This window comes from Eumetopias jubatus, unplaced genomic scaffold (genome assembly GCF_037043125.1).
Source record: "Eumetopias jubatus isolate StellerSeaLion01/CBP00866 unplaced genomic scaffold, mEumJub1_p1.0 scaffold_8, whole genome shotgun sequence".
NCBI classification, from domain to species: Eukaryota; Metazoa; Chordata; class Mammalia; order Carnivora; family Otariidae; genus Eumetopias; species Eumetopias jubatus.
In genome coordinates this window covers 77659781-77680726 of record NW_028274814.1, presented here as the reverse complement: position 1 = coordinate 77680726, position 20946 = coordinate 77659781, and the positions used below count along the sequence as shown (strand labels likewise).

At 40.1% G+C, this 20946-nt stretch overlaps 1 protein-coding gene across 6 annotated transcripts in view; it reads left to right on the top strand.

Moving 5' to 3' along the window:
* LOC114224128 (acyl-CoA-binding domain-containing protein 5-like) overlaps window positions 1-20946 on the top strand; it is a 61413-nt gene that overhangs the window by 10591 nt on the left and 29876 nt on the right. For 4 of the 6 annotated variants that reach the window (XM_088026030.1, XM_088026033.1, XM_088026027.1 and 1 more), the window contains exons 1-5: window positions 8581-8740; window positions 13248-13419; window positions 15286-15406; window positions 17021-17093; window positions 20235-20342. The gene's annotated coding sequence lies outside the window, so the exon portion shown is untranslated. Of the gene's footprint in view, window positions 1-8580; window positions 8741-13247; window positions 13420-15157; window positions 15407-17020; window positions 17094-20234; window positions 20343-20946 lie in introns of those variants that run through there. The other 2 variants (XM_088026029.1, XM_088026031.1) reach the window with 2 other exon arrangements.

Genomic DNA, 20946 nt, shown 5'->3' with positions numbered 1-20946 from the left:
AAACAGCTTACTCTCCATAATTGTCTGGAATAGACATAATAGTCTTTCTTTAATATTTTCTTTAATCCAAGCATTATTTCATCCAAGTTCTTGAAATGTGATATATTTGGTGCCCAAATGGGGTGTCTTCTCTCGATCAGATGGGGGCCCCCAAATGTGGGGCCACAATTGGGTGGAAGCCACTAGCACCAGCAGTTAAAGAATTCACGTGAAGCAGAATAAAGGAAATAGAAGGTTACTGAATCCACCGCAAGGGGCCAGGGGCAGGACAGCAGAGAGGCTGTCTGCAAGGCGGCAGTGGGTGGGGGCTGTGTTTAAAGGGGGAAGATGAGGAGGTATGGCAACATATGGAATGTTCCCTTTTTTGGGGAACTGTGCCCAGTTGTAAGAAGCCCATTGGTTAGTTAGGGCTATGGATATTTTGAGGTGGGTCCCCTGATGGGCTTGTCTGTATTTCGCCAGGTGGTCGATGTGCCCTTTCTACATTCCATTGCTCAAGCCTGTTTGCCTAAAAACAGCCTTTACATTAAATACTTTTTTTTGAATGTGATATATTCTTAAATTTGGTCTCCACAGGAGCCAGAATTAACTACAGACATCACTAAGCTTGCTTACATCCATATTTGACACCTTTCTTTCTTTTTTAGTTTTGTTTTTGTTTTGTTTTGTTTTTTGTTTTAGTGATCTCTATACCCAATGTGGGGCTCCAGGTCAGGACCCTGAGATCGAGGGTCACATGCTCTTCTGACTGTGCCAGCTGGGTGCCCGCATATATTGATACCTTTCAACAACACTGGGGGGGGGTAAATAAACAGTTGCCCCTGCTTTTCAAAGTATTACAAGATTTCTTTCATGCCCACAACTCTGAGAGATAAATGACCTAAAGATTTGTTTCTATCTTTACCAAATAAGACAGCAAGGAATTTAACTAAGAACATTGAAAATAATAAAGTTCTCTGACTTCTAGATCAGTGCTCTTTCCTACAATTCAGTTAAATCTGTCTGTTCAAATACTTGTGATTCATATAAAATCCATTCAAAGCAGTTATCCCTCATACCTCCAAGTTAACTGAGTTGAATATGCTATCCTTTGTATTTTTACTTAAAAAATAGTTTGATAATTATAATCTGTAAGCAGACAAGGTTTCTTTTTTTTTTAAGATTTTATTTCTTTATTCGAGAGAGAGAGAGTGAGCAAGAGAGAGAGAGAGAGAAAGCACCAGCCAGGGGAGGGGCAGAGAAGGAGACTCCCCGCTGAGCAGGGAGTCTGGGATCATGACCAGTCTGGGATCACGACCTGAGCCGAAGGCAGACACCTAACCGACTGAGCCACCAGGTGCCCCCAGGCAATATTTCTTAGTTTAAAACCAAACGGTGTCAACTACACTTCAACTTAAAAAAGGGGATTTGTGGGGATAAAACTGTAAAACCCAGCACCATACGGTAGCCATGGGCTTTCAACACAACTCAAAATAAGAAATATTCTATACAACATGACCCAGAACATAGATATATATACTTGCTGGTATAAAGGTTTTACAAAACTAAATATGATATACTCTGATATTTCCTGTTCTATTTCATTTCACATAATGCTGATAAGGACCACTGAATTGATTTCATAACCCATGGTTTGAACACCATTTTTCCCCTCTCACTGAATTAAGCAAATATGACTCTATACCATAAGCATATGTTACTATGATAAATTTATGTTGTTATAAACTTAAAAAGTCAGTTATTAACAGACAAACCAGAAAAATATCCATATTCAAAGATTTAATAGAGTAAAATTTAGCTGAAGGATCTAAATTTCTGTACCAAACCAGCTTCCCTTGTACAACCCTATTCAAAATCCTCATAGGTTTGTAAAAATTGACAAGGTGGTTCTAAAACTTGTTTGGAAATGCAAAGACCCTAGTAGAGCCAAAACAATAATAAAGTAGAAGAATGAAGCTAGAGGATACATGCTACCAAATTTCAAGATTTACGATAAAGCTACAGAAATTAAGACAATGTGAACCTGATGTAAGAACAGACACAAATAGGGCACCTGGGTGGCTGAGTCATTAAGTGTCTGTCTTCGGCTCAGGTCACGAGCCCAGGGTCCTGGGATCGAGCCCCGCATCAGGCTCCCTGCTCGGCGGGAAGCCTGCTTCTCCCTCTCCCACTCCCCCCTGCTTGTTGTGTTCCTGCTCTCACTGTGTCTCTCTCCATCAAATAAATAAATAAAATCTTTAAAAAAAGAAAAGAACAGACACAAATATATGCATAAATTGGATTGATGACAAAAGTGCCAGTGCAATTCAAGGAGGGAAAGGATTCTTTTTTCTCAGTAAATGTGCTGGAGCCATTGGACATTTGTTTTTTGTTCTTGTTATTGTTTTTTGTTGTTTTTTTTTTAATGAACATTGAACCTACCTCACAACATACTCCAAAATTTATTCATATTCAGAATATATCACAGGTCCAAATGTAAAAGGTAAAGCAATAAAGCTTCTTTTTTTAATTAAAGATTATTTTTTAAAGATTTTATTTATTTATTTATTTGACAGAGAGACACACAATGAGAGAGGGAACACAAGCAGGGGGAGTGGGAGAGGGAGAGGGAGAAGAGGCTTCCCACTGAGCAGGGAGCCCGATGCGAGGCTTGATCCCAGGACCCTGGGATCATGACCTGAGCCGAAGGCAGACGCTTAACAACTGAGCCACCCAGGTGACCCTTAATTAAAGATTTTATTTATTTATTCATCAGAGAGAGAGAGAGCACAAGCAGGGGGAGCAGCAGGCTCCCCACTGAGCAAGGAGCCCAACTCGGGACTAGATCCCAGGACCCCGGGATCATAACCCAAGCGGAAGGCAGACGCTCAAACCAACTGAGCCACCCAGGCATCCCAGCAATAAAGCTTCTGCAAGGAAATATCAAATAACTTCACAAGTGTGGGGTAGCCAAAGATTTCTTAAACAGGATACAGTAAGCACTGAAAAATAAAGAAAAAATGGAAAAACTGCTTTTTAGTGAAGTGTGAAGGTGAGACATTACATTCATTTCCAAAGCTGCTGTTACAAATTACAACAAATTTAGTGACATAAAGCAACACTAATTTATTATCTTCGCAGCTCTGGAGGTCAGAACAGTCAGCTAAAATTAAGGTGTCGATAGGGCTTTGTTCCTTCTGGAGACTCCAGAGAATATGTTTCCTTGCTTTTCCAGGTTCTAGAAGCTACCTGCATTGTTTGGCTCATGGCTCCTTCTTCCACCTTCAAATCAGCAGCAGAGTGTCTTCAAATCTCTGACTTTCCTTCTATAAACACATTCTTCCTCTCTGACTCTGACCATCATTCTTCCTTATAAGGACCCTGTGACTACATACATCCCAGATGGATAATCCAGGATAATCTCCCCAGCTCAAGATCCTTAACTTGATTATGAGCCAAAGTCCTTTTTACCATATAAGGTAATATACTCATAGTTTCCAGGGATTTCCAGGGATACGGGGCGCCTGGGTGGCTCAGTCCGTTAAGCATCTGCCTTCGGCTCAGGTCATGATCCCAGGGTCCTGCGATCAAGTTCTATATCGGCTCCCTGCTCTGCAGGGAGTCTGCTTCTCCTTCTCCCTCTGCCCTTCCCCCCCACTTGTACTCTCTCTCTCAATCTCAAATAAATAAATAACATCTTAAAAAAATACCAGTAAGAAAGTGAAAAGATAAACCACAACATATACATTGACAGAGGACTCATACCCAGGATATAAACTTTTTTTATTATTATGTTATGTTAATCACCATACATTACATCATTAGTTTTTGATGTAGTGTTCCATGATTCATTGTTTGTGTATAACACCCAGTGCTCCATGCAGAACGTGCCCTCCTTAATACTCATCACCAGGCTAACCCATCCCCCCACCCCCCCAGGATATAATTCTTAAAAATTCCTCCAAGTCAATTAAAAAAAAAAACAATTCAATAAAAAAATGGACAAAAGAAGACAACTACATTTCACAAAAGGCCAATACATATAGGAAAAGGTACTCAACTCATTATTCATCAAGGAAAGGCAAATTAAAGCCACACTGGGGGCGCCTGGGTGGCTCAGTCCATTCGTGTCTGCCTTCTGCTCAGGTCACGGTCTCAGGATCCTGGGATCCAGCCGGTGTGGGGCTCCCTGCTCAGTCGGAAGTCTCCTTCTCCCTCTCCCTCTCCCTCTGCAGTGCCCCCTCCAAACTCATGTGCACACACTCCCTCTCTCTCAAACAAGTAAATAAAATCTTTGAAATAAATAAATAAGGCCATTCTAAGATAACACTGCACTCCACCAAGATGTAGTGTAAATTTTTTTTAATTTTATTTATTTACTTACTTAGAACGCGCTTGCGAGCATGTGCACACGTGTGCCCAAGCTGGAGCTGGGGGAGGGGCAGAGGGAAAGGGAGAAAGAATCCTAAGCAGCTCTGCCCTGAGCCAGGACCCTCACACGGAGCCGGATCTCATGACCCTAAGATCATGACCTGAGCGTAAATCAAAAGCCCCATACTTGGGGCGCCTGGGTGGCTCAGTCGTTAAGGTTCTGCCTTCGGCTCAGGTCATGATCCCAGCGTCCTGGGATCAAGCCCCGCGTCGGGCTCCCTGATCAGCGGAAAGCCTGCTTCTCCCTCTCCTGCTCCCCCTGCTTGTGTTCCCTCTCTCGCTGTGTCTCTCTCTGTCAAGTACATAAACAAAATTAAAAAAAAAAAAAGCCCCATACTTAATGGACGGAGCGGCCCAGGAGCCCTGTAGTGTAAATTTTGTTTTTGTTTTTCTTAAGATTTTATTTATTTGAGAGAGAGAAATAGCCACAGAGATAGCAAGAGAGAGCACGAGCAGGGAGGAGAGGGAGAAGCGGACTACCCGCTGAGCAGGGAGCCCGATGCAGTGCTCAAGGCGGGGCTTCATCCCAGGACCCTGGGATCGTGACCTGGGCGGAAGGCAGACGCTTAACCCACTAAGCCACCCAGGCGCCCTGCAGTGTAAATTTTAAAAGACTGCACTACACACCCATTAGAATAGCTAAAACAAAATATCCTGACAATAGCAGACAATAGAATGAAGAATGATTGGACTCTCATACCTTACTAGCGGCAAACTGCTACAGCCCCTTTGGAAAGCAGTCTTCACAGTTTCTTATAAAGCCAAATATATACCTAATATATAACCTAGCAATCCTGCTTGTAGGTATTTACCCCAGAGAAATGAAAATGTATGTTCACACAAAAGCCACTGTTTGAATGTTTACAGTAGCTATATACACAATCATTAAAAGCTGGGAACAACACAAATGTCCTTCAACCAGCTATGGATAAACAAACAATAGAATACTATTCCGCAATAAAATGTAATAAACTATATATGCATACAAAGTCATGGGTGAATCTCAAATGCAATTTGCTAAGTGAAAGAAGACATACACACACACACCTACGTATTGTATTATTTCATTTATATGAAATTTTAGAAAAGGCAAAACTCCCGTGATAAAAATTAGATCAGACTTTGCCAGAGGCCAAATTCCAAACAGACACAAATAAACTTTTAGAGGTGATGGAAATGTTCTAGATCATGATTGTAGTGAGGGTTACATGACTAAATACACTTCTCAACCTTTATTGAATTGCACACTTACAATCAGTGAGTTTTATTGTAACTAAAGTATATCTAACTGAAGCTGACCCCAAAGAAAATACAAGCAGAAGAAAAATCCCTTGCTTCAAATATTAAAGAACAGGGAAAACATTACATATTTTTGTTAGCTTTGATACAGGATAAAAAATCATCCAACCCAGAAAGATAGGAGACAACTTGTTTTTCCAAGTTATAAAGGTGACTAAATGGTGGAGAGTTAACATTAAAAATTGCAAGCAGACATGATGACACTAAGTTATGAACATCATGAAAACTTTTGGGTCCAGTTTCCCTCCCACAATGTACACTTTTATACTATTTACTGATTTAGCGTATTTCTTATTTTTTAAGAGTTTTGGGGTTCGTTTTGTTTTGTTTTGTTTTGTTTTAAAGATTCTATTCATTGGGACGCCTGGGTGGCTCAGGTGGTTGAGCCTTCGGCTCAGGTCATGACCCTGGAGTCCCGGGATGGAGCCCCACATCAGGGAGTCTGCTTCTGCTTCTCCCTCTGACCCTCCTCCCTCTCAGGCTCTCTGTCTCTCTCTCAAATAAATAAATAAAATCTTTAAAAAAAAGATTCTATTCATTTATTTGTCAGAGAGAGAGTGAGCACAATCGGGGGAGCGGCAGGCAGAGGGAGAAGTAGGCTCCCCGCTGAGCAAGAAGCCCAACTCAGGACTCCATCCCAGGGCCCTGGGATCATGACCTGAGCCAAAGGCAGATGCTTAAACAACTGAGCCACCCAGGCGTCCCTGATTTAGTATTTTTCTGTGGGTTTTGTTTGAATACATTAAAATGAAATGTCTTTCAAAGAAATCCCAACAGAATAAAGAGTTAAGAGTGTTTGTATTAAACCACATGGTGTATACTGAAGGCTCAAGCTGAAAATCAGACCTTATATATTTCATTTCGTGGATGTCTAGTCAAGATAATCAATTTGGTCATGAAAAACAATTTGTAATTGCAAATTCTGCACATATGCATGGGGATAAATGGAAATTTCATACATTCAACTTTGAAATAGCAGATTGCTGATAATCATAAAGACCTTACTTCAGAGGGGTTAAGAGATGTGCCAGGAAAGAATAATTTGGACTCTCTTGGTACAAGATTGCTTCTCGTGTTTTCTGGAATACAAGTGATACTGCCTACTTAGTGAACGTCAGACATCTGCACAGTTAATTCACAATATTGCATCCCAGGATCCTAAATTAGAATTGTGTGGTCAACAAACCAGAATATAGCCTAGAAATGTGGTATAATGGAAGGAAACCAGGAGTCAGGCAACCAGGCTTCTTCCCCCACCATCCCTCCTGTCTCCATCCACGACCACTATGTGACATGATCACATTCTCTACCAAAAAAAGTGTGTGTGTGTGTGTGTGTGTGTGTGCACGCGCACGTGTGTGCGCTAGTCTGCTCAGGCTGCCAAAACAAAATGCCACACATTGAGTGGCTTAAACAACAAATTTTATTTTCTTACACTTCTGCAGGCTAGAAGTCCAAGATCAAAGTGTCAGCAGATTTTGTGTCTCCCAAAGCCCCTCTCCTTGGCTTGCAGATGGTCATCTTCTCATTATGTCCTCATGTGGGACCTTTTCCCTGGTGTCGATGTCCTAATCTTGTCCTTTTTTTTTTTAATATTTATTTGAGAGAGAGAGGGAAAGGGAGCAGGGGGAGAGGAGAGAGAGAATCCCAAGCAGACTCCAGGTTGAGTGTGGAGCCCAGAGCGGGGCTCTATCCCATGACCCATAAGATCACCACGTGAGCCAAGACCGAGTCAGGACACTTAACCAACTGAGCCACCCTGGAACCCCCTAATCTTGTCTCTTGATAAGGACACCAGTCATACTAGATTAGGGTCATAGCCTATGACCTCATTTCATCTTAATTACCTAGTTAAAGGCCCTATCTAGGGGTGCCTGGGTGGCTCAGTCGGGGTTAAGCATCTGCTTTTGGCTCAGGTCATGATCCCAGGGTCCTGGGATCGAGCCCCAAGTCAGGATCCCTGCTCAGTAAGCCTGCTTCTCCCTCTCCCTCTGCCTGCAGCTCCCCCTGCTTGGGCTCGCTCTCTCTCTCTGTCTGTCAAATAAATAAATAAAACCGTAAGAAAAAATAAATAAAGGCCCTATCTCCAAATACATTCACATTTAAGGTACTTGAGGTTAGGATTTCAATATATGGACTTTGCAGGGGACATAATTCAGTTCATTACAGGTCATTCTAGGATTAACTGACATCCCAGGATTCTACAACCCTCCATTATCACCTCTCTTTGCTTCTTTTCAAACTAACAATACCATCCCGGAATCCTCAGAGAAGGAGGGTGAATAGAATGCTCTGTTTAAACAGTTTAGCAAGGCCCACACAAGATAGGAGGATTTTAGGAGATAGAATGAATTGTAAACCCTCCTTCAAATTTTATTATAATTGGTTGTAGAAATTCTTTTATACAGAGTCATCGTATTTGTAGCACGCCAGACCCACAGGCTAGTTTTCGGGCAGGTCTGATTATTCCTTTAACGTGGGGGAAAGTCCTCCCTCAGACACGTTAAGTCAAGCCACTTCACAGTGGCAGTGTCATTTTATTTTATTTTTTTAAAGATTTTATTTATTTATTTGAGAGACAGAGACAGAGAAAGAGAGAGAAAAGCAGACTCCCTACTGAGCGGAGAGCCCGACATGGGGCTCGATCCCAGGACGCTGAGATTATGACCTGAGCCAAAGGCAGACGCTTAACCAACTGAGCCACCCAGGCGCCCCGCCAGTCTTATTATAGAGTGGAACAAGCTGTTATCATGAAATAATTAAAAATTAGCAGTGGCTAAAAACGCAAAGTACCTGGAGTCCTGTGGGGAAAAATATACCCTTTAAGTACAATCTCATGTTGCTTTTTCTTCTTTCCCAGAAGCTGTAATATTTCCAGCATGGCTTAAATGTATTAATCACTTGTTAATTTTGGAAGCCGCTGAATCAACACAACCTCCTCCACCTCTCATTTTCAACTTCAATAAGACGCTGCGGGCCTTGGTGACAACAGAACTGTCCCCAGAACCGTTGACCCTGCCAACAATAACAAGTACCTCACTCTTTCTTTTTTTTTTTTAAAGGTTTATTTATTCATTTGACAGAGAGAGACACAGCGAGAGAGGGAACACAAGCAGGGGGAGTGGGAGAGGGAGAAGCAGGCTTTCTGCTGAGCAGGGAGCCCGATGCGGGGCTCGATCCCAGGACGCTGGGATCATGACCTGAGCCGAAGGCAGATGCCCAACGACCGAGCCACGCAGATGCCCCGAGTATCTCAATCTTTGAACCTAGCTGAGAACTGGATAATCGTGGCCCTTCCCTGAACTTTGTCCTCCAACCCTTCCAGTGGTTTTATAAATCCCTTAGTGCTGGAAATATCTAGAATGATTTCTCTTTTCCCTACAAATGAACAAAATAATATTTAAAAAGCTCTAAAGACAAATGGCAGCCCATGTAAAGTTAGTATATCTTTAGTTGGAAGTTACAGAAAACAAAACCCGAGGTAGCATAAGAAAGAAAAAGACAAAAGGGGAAAAGAGAAAAAGAAAAAATAAGTTCTCACTACGAGAATTGAGGCTCACTCATAGCACTCAAAACTTCCAGTGCAGTCAGTCCTAAGAAAATACTTGTGCAAGTCATTGGGAAGGGCATCAGGAACCCAGGCAAGTATTCTCATTTAGTGCCCTGTATCTTTGCAAAGGTTTTGTTTTGTTTTTGCTACCCTTTGTAAATGGCGGAGATCAAGGCAAATTTGTGTCCCCAGTTTTTCATCTCCACCATTCAAGAAGCCAATCCTCCTCTCAAATCCCTCCGTTCCACATCCACATTCCTCAAAAGAAAATCTGGTAAGAGCATTAGCACTGACAGCAATGCCCTGAGATTGGTGTGGGAAGTTTCCAGAGAGAGTAGATAATCAAAGGAAATAGAGTTTCAGGTGTTCACTGCAAGTGGGGAAACTTTTACAATACATATCTATGTGGCCTGGGTGCTACCTGTGTCATTGTGCAAGTTACTCATACACAAGAACATCTGGTTTCTTCCCAGGAGTTTATGCTGTTCCTGTTTGTTGTTGTCGTTTGTTTGTTTAATGACTTCTCCAAGCTAGTTCTGTAATGTCTGTATTCTTTGTCATTTGTAGCCACTGAGCTCACGGTCTCCTGGGCACGGGCACAACTCTGCATGGATTTGTGGTATTCTGGCTTTCCAAAAATATACGTTGCGGTTTTTCAAAACCCTCTGTGGACATCTCATTCTCCAGATTTTCCTTAAAAATTTTTTTTCAAACTCTGTTTTCCCTATTATGGCCGCCACAGCCACTGCAATGGTAAACAGTTAAAAGTGGTTTTCAACAAATACATAGGATTGTTGGTGCTAAGTGAGTTCTGAGTCAAGTGAAAGCTAAGTCCTGAGAATGGGGCTTTTCCAGGGAGCTGCCAGCAAGGTCAAATAGCAGTAATTCTCTGGGCATCGGACTTTTGGGGGCTTTCCCAACCTGTTCTTCCCCATCCAGAGGCTGCTAGGATGATGCTTTCCAAAGCACTATGATTGTAAGACAGTTTGTTTTCCAGGCGACTGCAGAGCTAGGGAGAGAGGGATGGAAATAAGGCAAGTTCAAACAACACAAAGCTTACTGTTTTTACTGAGATTTAGCTGTTTTTCTTTTTCTTTTAAGATTTATTATTTGGGGCGCCGGGGTAGCTCAGATGGTTGAGCATCTGCCTTCGGATTAGTTCATGATCTCAGAGTCCTGGGATCGAGCCCCAAGTCAGGCTCCCTGCTCAGTGGGGAGTCTGCTTCTCCCTCTCCTTCTGCCACTGCCCCTGCTTGTGCTCTCTCTCTCTCAAATAAATAATAGATTGTATTTATTTATTTGAGAGAGAACACACACAAGAGGGGGGAGGGGCAGGGAGAGAGAGAGAGAGAGAGAGAGAGAGAGAGAGAGAGAGAATCTCAAGCCAACTCCCACTGAGCCCAAGCCAGAAGCCTGACTTGGGGTTCAAGATCATGACCTGAGCCAAAATCAAGAACCTGAGGCTTTACCGACTGAGCCATCCAGGCGCCCCTCAGCTTTTTCCTTGAACCAATGCTCCTTTATTTCCACAGTTAATTTTTTTTAAGATTTTATTTATTTATTTAATTGACAGAGAGAGAGAGAGAGAGAGAGAGACAGCGAGAGAAGGAACACAAACAGGGGGAAGGGGAGAAGCAGGCTTCTGGCCGAGCAGGGAGCCCGATGCAGGGCTCGATCCCAGGACCCTGGGATCATGACTTGAGCCTAAGGCAGTCGCTTAACCAACTGAGCCACCCAGGTGCCCCTCCACAGTTAATTCTTTTTTAAAGATTTTATTTATTTTGGGGTGCCTGGGTGGCTCAATTTGTTAAGCATCTGTCTTTGGCTCAGGTCATGATGCCAGGGTCCTGGGATCGAACCCCCGCATCTAGCTCCCTGCTCAGTGGGGAAGGCTGCTTTTCCCCTCTCCCTCTGCTGCTCCCCCTGCTCCGGCTTTCTCTTGAGCTCTCTCCCACTATCTGTTGAATGGAGAAATAAAATCTTAAGAAAAAAAAAAAAGCAACTGCAAACGCAAGAAAACTAGAAGTGACCACACATGCCCAGGGAAAGGCTCTGAAAGGACTTGAGAAGAATTTTAGTTTTACCTCAGGCTGATCCTCCCACAGACAGCCTACAACAATCAACAAACCATAACAATAAACAAAAGCAATAACAAAAAACAGGAAACCCTGGGGACAGGGGAGAATCTGATATCCAGAGTTACCACATTATTAGATTCAAATGCCCAGTATTCCACAACAACAACCAAAAAATCACATGGCATACAAAAAACAGTAAATATGGACCAATGAAAAAAACAAAACAATAGCAAATATCACTCATAAAGATCTAATTAATGGCACATATACTAGAAAAAGATGTTAAAACAACTGTTTTTAAAGATGCTCAAAGAACTAAAGAAGGATGTGGAGAAAGTTAAGAAAGCATTGTGTGAACAAAATGAAAATATCAGTAAAGAAACAGAAAATCTAAAAAGAAACCAAAAACAACTCATTTGCATTTGCCTACTAGTTAGTGATGTTAAGGATCATTTAATGTACTTATTGTCCATTTTCATATCTTTTTTAGAGAACTCTCTATTCAAGCTCTTTGCCCATATTAAAATCTGATTGTTTTTTTGTTGTTGGGTTGTGGGAACTAGTATTTCAAATCAGGGGGAAAAGATGGATTGTTTAATAATGGAGGGCAACTGGGTAAAATTCTATAAAAAGTTTAAAAATTGTCGGGCGCCTGGGTGGCTCAGATGGTTAAGCGTCTGCCGTCGGCTCAGGTCATGGTCCCGGGGTCCTGGGATCGAGTCCTGCATCGGGCTCCCTGCTCCTTGGGAGTCTGCTTCTCCCTCTGCTTCTCTCTCTCTCTCTCTCTCTCTCCCTCTGTCTCTCATGAATAAAAAAATAAAATCTTAAAAAAAATTTAAAAATTGTCACAACTTTCCATGTTTGTTTCTTAAAGGGAAATAAAATATTTGGATGAAAATGCAGACCTTTTATGCACCGTAACCAGTCCCTCCACCCATCAAGGCAATCACTAGCATAGATTTATTGTTTCTCTTTTTATTGAAAAACAACTTTATATACTAAGTTGGTATAAACAATTTGTAATTCTGTTTTGTGTATTTTATATATTCTAAAAATTTATTTTTTCACGTAACATTATCTTCTCAAGATTCATAGAGTCTAGTGTAGTTTACTCCTTTTCGTTGCTATATAGTATTTCATCGTTCCTGCGTTCCATATTTCATTATGTACTCTCCATTTGAAGGTATTTTGGTTGTTTCAAACCGCTTAATACTACAAACGGCTCTCTGATGAGTATCCTTATATCTGTCCCCATGCACACACGGGTGAAAGTTTCCTAGAATTTATGCTAACAACAGAAATTGCTTCATTAATAGGTATGTGTATTTTCATTTTTGGTAGAAAATACCAAATTGGTCTCCATTAGGTTGTATCAGTTTACACTCTCATCAGGAGTGTATGAGATCTGGGTGTGTGGGTGGCTGAGTCGGTCAAGCGGCTGCGTTCAGCTCAGGTCTTGATCCCTGGGTCCTGGGATCCAACCTGGCGTCGGGCTCCTTGCTCAGCAGGGAGCCTGCTTCTCCCTCTGCCTGCCGCTCCCCCTGCTTGTGCTCTCTCTCTCTCTCTCTCTGTCAAATGAATAAATAAAATCTTACAAAAGAAGTTAAAAAAAGGGAATGTATGAGTGTTCTGTATGTTCATATTCTCATCAGCATTTTATATTGTCAGACATAAGATCATTAGCAGGACTGAGGAATAAAAAGTGGTATATCATTGTTGTTTTAATCTGCATTTCCCTGATTATTATAGAGCTTATCTTCCCATTTGTGTTTTTGGCCATTTGTTATTCCTCTTCTGCTGTGTGCTAGTCTTTTCCCTGACCCATTTTTCTATGGAGTTTTTTGTCCTTTGGTTTTAATTAACTGTAAGAATTCTTCATTCTGTACAAAAGGTTTTTTTGTCTATTACAGATTGCTTCAGTTAGAAATTCCGTTTTGCTTCAAGCAATAAAACCCTACGGAAAGACAAATGTCTATATTTTTCTTGGATCAGATTTTGCACAGACCGTACCAGGCCGGTGCCGTTGTTCATGAAGCTACCAAGGACCGCGGCTCCTCTTCCCTTTCAGTTTTCACCAACTTGGTACATGGCTTTCATCACTGTGGGACAAGGCAGCTGCTATACTTCCATCTATTTCAGCATTTCAAGGATAAGAAGGATGCAAGTAAAAGGCAAAGGCTAAAAAGGGCAAAGGGGTGCTCCAGCTAAATCTTTACGCATTAAACACCTTCACGGAATCTTGCCATTTGCAATGATGTGGATGGAACTAAAGGGTATTATGCTGAGCGAAATAAGTCAATCAGAGAAAGACGTGTATCATATGATCTCACTGATAGGAGGAATTCTTAATCTCAGGAAACAAACAGGGTTGCTGGAGTGGTGGGGGGTGGGAGGGATGGGGAGGCTGGCCGATGGACACTGGGGAGGGTGTGTGCTGTGGTGAGCGCTGTGAATTGTGTAAGACTGATGAATCACAGACCTGTACCCCTGAAACAAATAATACATTATATGTTAAAAGAAAAGTAGATAGTAGGAGGGGAAAAGGGAAGGGGTGGAAATCGGAGGGGGAGACGAACCGTAAGAGACTACGGACTCTGAGAAACAAACTGAGGGTTCTAGAGAGGAGGGGGTGGGTGTTATTAAGTATTGCAACTTATACCACTCATGCATACAATTTGAATTTTTTTTAAAGATTTTATTTATTTATTTGAGAGAGACAGAGAGCACGAGCAGGGGCAAGGGGCAGAGGGAGAGGGAGAAGCAGACTTCCTGCTGAGCAGGAAGCCCGACATGGGACTCGATCCCAGGACCCCGGGACCATGACCCAAGCCGAAGGTTGATGCTTAGCTGGATGAGCCACCCAAGCACCCCACAATTTGAAATTTTTAACATAAAAAAAGTTATATATACACTAGGGACATATATGAAGACTAATTTTCAATGGAATTGATGTGTCCAAAATTACAGAGGTAGGAAGTGAGAAATGTCTTTTTTGTTTTTTAAGATTTTATTTATTTATTTGTCGGAGAGCACAATCGGGGAGCAGCAGGCAGAGGGAGAAGCAGACTCCCTGCTGAGCAGGGAGCCCCACACAGGACTCGGTCCCAAGACCCCGGGATCATGACCTGAGCTGAAGGCAGATGCCTAACCTACTGAGCCACCCAGGTGTCCCGAGAAATCGCTTTTATCTTGGATTAATTCTTTTTCTACCACAGCACACACTGGTTGATTTTAGCCAAACTTCCTTATTCATCAAGAAATTGAAATTTGGCCAAGAAAATTGAGTTTCTTTCTTCTTTTTAAAAATGTTTTATTTATTTATTTATTTGAGAGAAACAGAGATAATGAGAGAGAGCAGGAATGGGAAGAAGGGGGAGAAGCCGACTCCCTGCTGAGCAGGGAGCCCGACTGGGGGCTTGATCCCAGGACTCTGGGATCACGACCTAAGCCGAAGGCAGACGCTCAACCAACTGAGCACCCAGGTGCCCCGAGGAGTTGAATTTCTTAATATGGAAGTTCCGTTAAGCAGAGTGTACATTTAACTTTTTCATTTATGCTAGTCAGTTTGGTTTGTCACAATCTTTGAATAAAAAATACATTATTATAGTTGCATAATGCAGTTATTCTATATTTTCACGTATTGCTTTTTTTAAATGACATTTGCCAGTTATTTTAATAACACCTATGGCCTGTTTGTTCATTTATTCTTTTATTTACTGGACTATGTTAGGCATTGTTATTTAAGTGTAAAAATTTGAGTTCATTTAAATCAAAAGAGTATAGCAACTACCAGAGCCATAACGTTTGTTTCTGTAAGACAAAAATAAAAGGTTATCTGAACTATTGATGAAATATTTAAAAATCACTATTGGTATAGCTCAGCTGATTTCTAGCCTTAGATTATCGATTGTATTCTCCAGTGATCTGTATTTAATATGTTTCCAATAGGTTCATTTCAGCCAACAAATGAAATGATGCTCAAATTCTATGGCTTCTATAAGCAGGCAACTGAAGGACCCTGTAAACTTTCAAGGCCTGGATTCTGGGATCCTATTGGAAGATACAAATGGTAATTTCACATAGAGAGCTATGAAAGGGATTTTATTTTAGTGACATAATTATCATATGACTTATTTATGTGGTTATGTATTAGTCTGAGCAGAAGTGTTCTAACGTACTAGATCCAATTTTTATCTTCCATGTGCTTTTAACACAATTTCATACAAATAGAAAAGTCTTGGGGAAGAGAAGAAGATAAAACCAAAAGGTGCATCAAAGATTAAAAAATATCATTTTCAGTTAGTCTTTCCTTTGATAGAATTTTTTTCATTTATCGTAAGAAGAGCAACTCCCAAAATCAGTTAAACAAACAAACTCTTCTGCCTCTTGTACCTACCAAGAAAAATAATGACTTTACTTGCCAAGTGACACTGTTTGCCTTGAGCCTTTAGATGATAACTAGGCGTATGACTAAGGGACTGCTGTGCTAACTTTTTATCTAGGCTGTGTTCCTCCTGTCCCACTGTACTTGAATAGAAATTTGATTTTTAATATCCTTAAGAAAATCATAAAATAGCCGGAGATACCTCTGTAACATAGACTGTACGTTATGAACAGAGTATGCTAATTGGTGAAGCATGTCTTAAGAGCCACACATTTTGATGGCTTAATATCTTTCTTTTTTTTTAATTCCATTTATGTATTTGAGAGAGAGAGAGAGAGAGCACATGCAGGGTGAGGGGCAGAGACAGAAGCAAGACTCCCTGCTGAGCAGGGAGCCCGATGCAGGGCTTGATCCTAGGTCTCCGGGATCATGACCTGAGCTGAAGGCAGATGCCCAACTGACTGAGCCACACAGGTGCCCAATGGCTAAATTTCTTTACACTGCATTGGAAGTCCTTAAACTCTTTTGAGGATTTCTTAGTACTGTACTTTCCTCTAAGTTCTTTATGAATAGTCATAGATAATAGGTCAAATGTAATAGCAGTATGTTACCTAATCTGTTTTAGGAAAGTTGATTTACTTTATGATTTTTCCTCAGAAATGACCATTGGTTGATTTAAACTGCTTCTGGAAAAAATATGTAAAAAGAAAGGTTTTCATTTTAGGCAAAAATTTCAAAGGACTCTTCTCATCATCTAGGGGTTTAAAAATGTCCTCTGCCTCACATTTTTGGTTTTTTAGAAGTAGGAAACCACTTGTATTTTTTGAGTGTATAAGTTAGACTCCTGTTTAAATTAATGGAAACTTTTAAGCAAAACTTCTGTTCATTTAAAACATGGCTGTGATAGTTCATTTCATGTAGAGTTCTAAAATGTTCATTTATGTCACTGTTCTTTATAATATAAAATTTTTGAAGAGTTCCTAGCAAATATTTTTCAACAGTCTATAGTGTCTGCTCTATACTATATATAATATAGTCTCTGTAATCTATAGTCTATAATCTATAGATGGGCTGTGTATTTACTAGTTTTAAATACTATTCAATTTGACAGTTTATTTACTCTGATCCTTTTCTTTAAGATGGTCCATTTAAAGTGATCCTTTGAGAGCATAATATCTTTGTGTAGGCTTTAAGTAGAGAGCCCAATTTAAATTAATGACCCTATAGCATTGACTACAAATTGTATTCTGAGCCATTGGAAAATGTGTCTTTTTGTTATTTGGATATTCTCATTTCTAGGGATGCTTGGAGTTCATTGGGTGATATAACCAAAGAGGAAGCCATGATTGCATATGTTGAAGAAATAAAAAAGGTAGGGGAAATAATTCACAGCAGAAAATGAAAATATTCACGGGGCACCTGGGTGGCTCAGTTGGTTAAGCATCTGATTCTTGATCTCAGCTCAGATCTTGATCTCAGGATCATGAGTTAAAGAAAAAAGGAAGAAAATGAAAATATTCAGAGCAGCTCTAATTTAATTTGTTATCAAGCAAATTAGCTGCTTTGTTTTAAGGAACAAAGAGATTATAATATATTAGGATTTAACATCTAAGTTATTGAATTTATTAGTGCTTTATCTGTCTCCTCAATGTTCATCTTAAGGTCAATGTTTTTTCCTTAAGATCACATTGTAGTGATGTGATTTTTCTTTTTTTTCCATCTTCTCTCTCTTTCTCCGTTGTCAACTTCTTCAGAAAGTTTGGAAATAGGAATCTTTTGAAGTACTGAAATCCCTTTCTCAGGAATCTGGGAAGTACCTGGGCTGTCTTGAAACCATTTCTGCTTTGGAACTTTTTACTTAGGAGAAATAGTTAACAACCCTGCCCCTCAGTGTTCTCATCAAGTTTGACCCACAAATTGAGATATTCCTATCACAGGACTTCTTAGTAACAAGCCTTTATCTGTGAATGCAGAGATCCTTCAGAAGCAGAATAAGATAAGGATTCTTTTAATGTCTCATAATTAAGAGGGAGAGCATTCCTTACTGTTGTCTGTTCAAGGGATTGTTTTGAGGAGCAAATTTATGAAGAAATCTTGGATTTTAAAGATACTCTTAGTGTCTGTTTATAAAGCACCGTTTCTATTTTGGAACTGGATCAGAAATTGTGAAATTTAGGTCTGTTTGATAATCTTAAATAAATTATCTGTGAACATAAAGAAAATCCGTAAAAAGGAATACTTCTTTTGCCAGATTGTTTGGCAGTGTTAATTTCTAGAAGTCATTTCTATTTGGTTGATTGAGCTTCATTTGTTTTGTTTTATTTTGTTTTCTTCTACACTGCTCAAAGTTGTGCCCTTTGTTAAATTTTCGCAGTTTATTTACTTAGTGGACCTGGTTTATCTATAACAGAAGGCAGAGTTTAGTCCTTTTGGCTGTTAACTATATCAGTAGCAAAATAACAAAGGCGCCTTTCAAAAGCAGAGAGAGCAACTCTGGCTCCCTTTTTGATTTGGTAACTATTCCTTTTCTTTCTTTAAATATCATTCTAATTTTTAGGACACACTTCTATCATGTAAAGTTGAATTGACACATTGGGTCAAATTTACCCATTTTCCCTATACGATTTGTTTAATTAATGATGTACCACAGTTTAAAGTGGGAGGGAGATGGATTTAAACTGTAACTGCTGCCGTTTAGTTGTCTTAAGATACTTCAACTGTGCCTGTAGATTTCCGTAACTGCTTCTCTAATTGAAAGGATACGCCAGCTATTTCCATTCAGACTTTTAAAATTTCATTTTTCACATGGTGAATATAATAAAATTTATAGTAAACTTTTAGAGATAAATCTAGGAATGTTAGGATACCCATCAATTGAAAATTTGATTAGTTTTTGAAAGTATTTTCAGAGAATTGCTTTTGTGGACATCAGCAGATAAAATTGTATGCTTTTAAATAAGGATGTTTCAGGGGGTCAGAGGCACCTGGCTGGCTCAGTTGGTAGGGTATGCAACTCCTGATCTCAGGGTTGTGAGTTCGAGCCCCATGCTGGGTATAGAGATTATTTAAAAATATACATATGTATTAAATAATGGTGTGGGGTAGTACATTGTCCCAAAGATTTGATCACTGAATTTGGGGCTTTTTTAATTTTTTTAAAGATTTTATCTATCTATTTATTTATTTATTTATTTGAGAGAGAGAGGGAGAGGCAGAGGGAGAGGGAGAAGCAGGCTGAGCAGGGAGCCCGATGCTGCGCTAGATCCCAGGAGCCAAAGGCAGACACTTAACCGGTTGAGCCACCTGGGTGCCCCGGGACTTTTCCTAATTGCAATAATTTACTAATTGAACCCGTTTTTATTTTTTTATTTTTATTTTTTATTTATTATTATTATTTTTTAAGGATTTTATTTATTTATTTGACAGAGATAGAGAGAGGGAGAGCACAAGCAGGTGGAGTGGCAGGCAGAGGGAGAGGCAGAAGCAGGCTCCCCGCCGAGGAAGGAGCCTTGACGTGGGGCTCGATTCCAGGACCCTGGGATCGTGACCTGAGCCGAAGGCAGCCGCTCAACCGACTGAGCCACCCAGGCGCCCCTTGAACCAGTTTTTAAATTATATTTGTAAATATGGTCCACTGTGCTATTGCTCTTTAGAATTAATTTTTTAGTATACATTTCATTCTGTGCTTTTGCCTTCAAATGTTTAAGGAACTTATCAATTTAATTTATATCTTTTAATAGGTAATATTTTGTGGAAAATTGCTTTTTGTATTTTATAAACTGTCCAGTGAAATATCACTGAAAAAGTTGCTGGAATCAAAAATTCTTTTAAAATAATTTAATAGGATTTTAGCTTTGAGAGAACAGAATAATGTGGTTTGTGGGAAATAATCCATACTTCTTTAAATAAAGTTAATTTTGATTCATAATCAAAAGGAAATATAAAATTTTATTTTCTGTACGAACTTTACAGGCTATCTTTTTTTGTTTTTGTTTTAAAGATTTTTATTTTTAAGGACCTCTACACCCAGTGTGGGGCTCGAAATTACAACCCCAAAATCAAGAGTCGCATGTTCTACCGACTGAGCCAGCCAGCCGCCCCCCAACTTTATAGGCTTTCTTAATGAGGATTTCTGGAGAATTCAGCCAGACCTTGAAAAATATGCAGTATGTCTGTTGGATTTAAAGAGAGATCGGTATACTCAACTCTGGCTGCCCATTGAAATCACTAGGCTGATTTTGTTTAAAAAAAAAAAAAAATGCCCCCGCATAACCCCAGACTAATTATTTCAGGATTTCTAAGAGGATGGGATAATCGCTATACTAAAGGGAGGATTAGAACAGACTCTCACAAAAGATGGAACCTGAAAGCTACCATGGGTGAGGGTCTGGTCGGTAGGTCTACAAGTCCAGAACATTGGCTTTCTCTTTTTAAGGCTTGACTGATAATAACCATCTTTTGGAGATTTAGAGAAAAACCAGAATGCTAATTTCTTTTTTTTTTTCTTCCCCAGAACGCTAATTCCTTAAGTTACAGTGGGTGTTATACTCTTCTACTGCACAACAGGCTCAGGATTGAGATATAAGACACTCCTCGAAATGCCAGAGGCACTTGAGAAACTGTAAGATTGTCTACTGAACAGAGCATAGAACACTGGAGATTTGGATGACATTAAAAGATGTGTTCATCTGACCAAAAAAACAAAAAACAAAAAACAAAAAAACTGAGGAATTTCATCTTTGCTTGCTTTACAATACAGCACATCTGTACCTTTGATAGGATATTTTCATCATACAGAATTGATGTTTCGTACCAAGGAAATGTGCTAGAGAAACCTAGAAAAATTATTGTGCTTTGGATGCTGTTTTTCGAGTCCCTGCGGTTCACCAAATAGTCTTCATTTGGATAGGTTACAATCCAATTGACTTGATTTAGTTCACCTATACTGTAAATAAAATCTTCTCTGGGGTTAAGGAGTAGTTACCTAGACTGAGATTTGGCTGGCATAGTTCATTCTGTATAATCTCTCAACACACCCCCGCCTTGTGTATTAAATTCCATGTATGTGCTAGATGCTGGGAATACAGGAGTGATGAAAAACAGATGAAGGCCTTGTTCCACTGAGCTTACATTGTATTGCGAAAGATAGGCAGTAAGCAAACAATAAAGCAGGGAGAGTGACGGAGGAGTCTGAGGTTGTTCTTAATTTTAAAGATACAAGTGGC